Here is a 3607-nt window from a genome sequence, read left to right on the forward strand (position 1 = left end):
CAAATCATTTTGTCTACAACTTTTTCTTATTTCTCCATTTTGTTGTGTGCTAATTGCACAATTTGTTTTATTAATAAATTAGAGTCTCACTAATAAAGAAAGCAAACAATATTTGCTTACATAATTCAAGAACAATTCACTGAACAATTACGCAAAGGCCTAATGAGTAGCAGAGTTGGTTTTTATATTTTTATGTACTCTTAGTAATTCACAATAACAACAATTTTACGAATACGAATCCTTAATTTTATTGCCTTTGTTATTTTCTTCAAATTATATTTTAAATTCCTAAATAAAAAAAAAGAAAAATACAAAAAAATATTACCGCCCCCGGGTGGGCTCGAACCACCAACCTTTCGGTTAACAGCCGAACGCGCTAGCCAATTGCGCCACGGAGGCGATGCGTCGTTAGCGCACAAAGTAGGCATTTTCAATACCCAGCTAGAATATAGCAACAGACATATGGGCATGTAGCGTTCGTAAAGTAAACGGTACTAAATTTGTTTGCTTATCAAATTTATTAGTGGTATTCATCTAAACCGATAACTTTATCAAGCAGATAATCTTATAAGTTTATGCACTCTGTTACATGAACGACCCACACTCTCTTTTCGTTTACACATGCGACAATAGTCGTGTTTTCTTTGGTTATAAAGCGCAGTGTCACTAACTTTATACTACTAGCACGGGGATAAAGAAATTATAGAAACTACCTCACTAAATTGGAAAAAATTATATTTACGAGATATCTATTTAAATAAATGTACATACAACATAAAGGCTATTTATTGGAAGCTAGTTATAAGAAACAATGGCAGAATTCTGTTTGTGTATGAATTCATTTGCCACGGCTACCAAACTTTGCCAATTATCAGTGAAACAAAACAAACAGACGGGATAATAATTGGACCAGATCTCTATCAGGATCATATCGTTGTTGAATTTGCGTGCAAAATTTGTATGCGGATCCAGATTATTGCCTAAGAAAACATAGCTAGAGTTGCGACAGAGTTGCATTAGGTTTGTTCCACACGAGCCCGCGGGTACTCGCGGGTGCCCAAAACAGCCCAGAAAGCATTCCTCACGCTAGAAAAATGGGTAATAGAGAGCGAATACGTTCCACTTTTGGATCGTAAATGTCTTCTTCTTTGTGCACGAAACAGCCCGGACTTTTTTTCCGGGCACAAATGTGCAAAAGGGCAATTTGAAATAACAGCTGTTGTTGCTTAAATCCGAAAGCAAATTTTATAAAAACAAAAGTGTAAAACATCATAGAATTTTGAGAAAATGTAGTTATTTGGTAATTTTATTAGCCATATAAGATAAATACATGTAAAATCATTGTTTACAGCTGATATGTTGATTCCGGGCACGAAATGCGGTTTTTTGCGTTCCTCACGCTCTGGGCACTTTTGGCGCGTCTTGGCACATTTTTGACACTTGTGAGAGAGTAACTTATTTTTACGCTCTAATTACCGGAGCAGCCCGGAAAGCGTGGGGAACGAAGCTATTGTCTTCAGTTTATCAAGTTTATTCAGTGAAATCGCTGGATAAATTTATCAGAAATGTGTAAACGAGTTTCCATACAAATTTTGACAGTCCATTTATAAGGTTTACACAATTATAAGTTTATACGGTTTACAATGCATTTATTAGGTTTGATGAATACCCTTATTCTTTATTTGATTATTTCTAAGCTTTCGTATTAGGCAACCTCGAAAAAATAAAAAGTGTTCACATGGTAAATGTTTTTTTTATAAAATTTTGTTCATGTTTTTACCAAAACAATAACTTAAAGTAATAGAAATTCTCATAATATATAGGTATAGGTATATGACTGGCTTAATATAAAATGGGTCTACCTTACATCATCGCTGAAATACCCAATGCCGCAATTAAATAAAAATCCAAAATTCAAAATTATAACTCTACATCCAGTACCAGACGAAGAAGAGATAGACCCATAAAAAGTAGATCGAAATGATGAGAATGACGAACTGAGTCGTCTGTCTCTCGGTTTCAACTAGAGTGAATGACGCCGGTTTTTCGAACCGGTTTCTTGAATATTTTTAGAAGGTTTTTTTTTTAATATTTTAAGGTTTTTCTTTTGAATTTTTGATTTTTCGAATACTGAGTAAACTGGATTTTTATAATCGAATAAACAGATTTTCACCTAGTTCTTTTATATGCCAGAGTCGAAAAATTCCAGTTACTTATTTAATTGAAAATGGAATTAGAAACTTTTTATTAATTCTTTATCTACTGCTGGAAACTTTTCCGCTGCATAAAATGACATAATAAATAAAAAACCCATATAAAAATCATTTACTGTTGTTTTCTTGTAGCAGCTTACTAAGCCCTGGCTAAATCAGTAAATCGAACTATGTTGTCTTCATTCTCATCTAATGGCAAGCTCCGAAAAAGGCCAGATCTGACGGTGTTGGGGCGTTATAAGTGACCATAGAACGAGGTGGTTAGTGTAGTCGAGGCATCTTCTTAAAATTTAACTGAAGATGCAATATCCAGAATGGAGTTGTGACAAAGTATTGAGTGTCTCACTAAGGAACTCGAGGTCTTCGAATACGATAGGTTGCTTTGATCTCCCGTGATAGAATTTTACGGATGAGAGTTGACGAGGGTTTTGACAGACTCTCGATAGTCCCTCTATAATAAATAATATTTATATTCGGACAGTCGGTTCTACATGCTCGAGTGTTTCCCGACAAATGATAGTTACTTAGCGATCTAATCTTATTAAGGTCGGTAAACAACATTAAGAGCCGTATTCTCAAGTAGGTTTTACGATTTATCTGCCAAACGCTGGAGCATCCCTATAAAACAGAGCCGATCCGCCCTTTTCAAACTTCGCATTGGCGCAGAACAAATAGCATACTGGCCAAGAAGAAATTCGATATTCCTGTAGTTAAAAAGCGAATATTTGCTCAAGATTAACTTTTGTTGCTCCTCCGCCCAGATCGGCTACTCCCTCAGTCAATGTCGTTAAGCTCAACTAACGGGAGACCCAGGAAGCGTGGAGCTTCCATGGGGGTTTGAAAGGGGCGTTAGTTGAGTGAGGTTTAGTGGAGATGCGAAGAGATGCCTCAAGTTGTGGGGTGTTCCTCCGAATTCCGGGTACTCGTTTGGCACAACTGCAACTAATCTGCTAAGGTACGAGTTTAACTTGCTGCAGTAGCCAGAGCGAAGTTGGGCTAATGTGGTCCGAGTCTCCCAATACAGACGAATCTCTGTCTCGTCCACGTCTGGAGGTTGTCTTGCCTAAACGGCATTCACAGATCGATAGCCAGTGTAGGTCAATACTGATTCCCTGTCGGGTCCAGAAGTCGCTTTATGAACTTCTGAGCAGCCTGCTGGTCACTCGACGTTTGGATTTGTCCACCGGAGGATCCAGCGTAATTAAGTAGCTCCAGAATCGCTCCGGGTCTAACGAAGCGGGGTCTCCGAAAAAGATCTAGACTCTTTCGTCACGTTTCATCGGGTAGTATAATGATCCCACGGCTGACCAAAGTTTGCTCCCACCATATGTGAAATCGGAAGTCTTCTGATGCTCTTCTGACTTCTTCAGCTTATGTATGTTTACAAGTTGCCG

The 3607-nt window shown here is 37.7% G+C and overlaps 1 non-coding gene across 1 annotated transcript; it reads right to left on the minus strand.

Moving 5' to 3' along the window:
- Positions 1-325: 325 nt before the first annotated feature.
- On the minus strand, positions 326-399 carry TRNAN-GUU (transfer RNA asparagine (anticodon GUU)). Its single transcript has one exon. It is a non-coding gene; the product is annotated as a tRNA-Asn (tRNA).
- Between the last annotated feature and the right edge of the window lie 3208 nt (positions 400-3607).

This window comes from Rhagoletis zephyria, unplaced genomic scaffold, assembly GCF_001687245.7.
Source record: "Rhagoletis zephyria isolate East Lansing unplaced genomic scaffold, Rhagoletis_zephyria_1.1 Rzeph_scaffold_24696, whole genome shotgun sequence".
NCBI lineage: Eukaryota > Metazoa > Arthropoda > Insecta > Diptera > Tephritidae > Rhagoletis > Rhagoletis zephyria.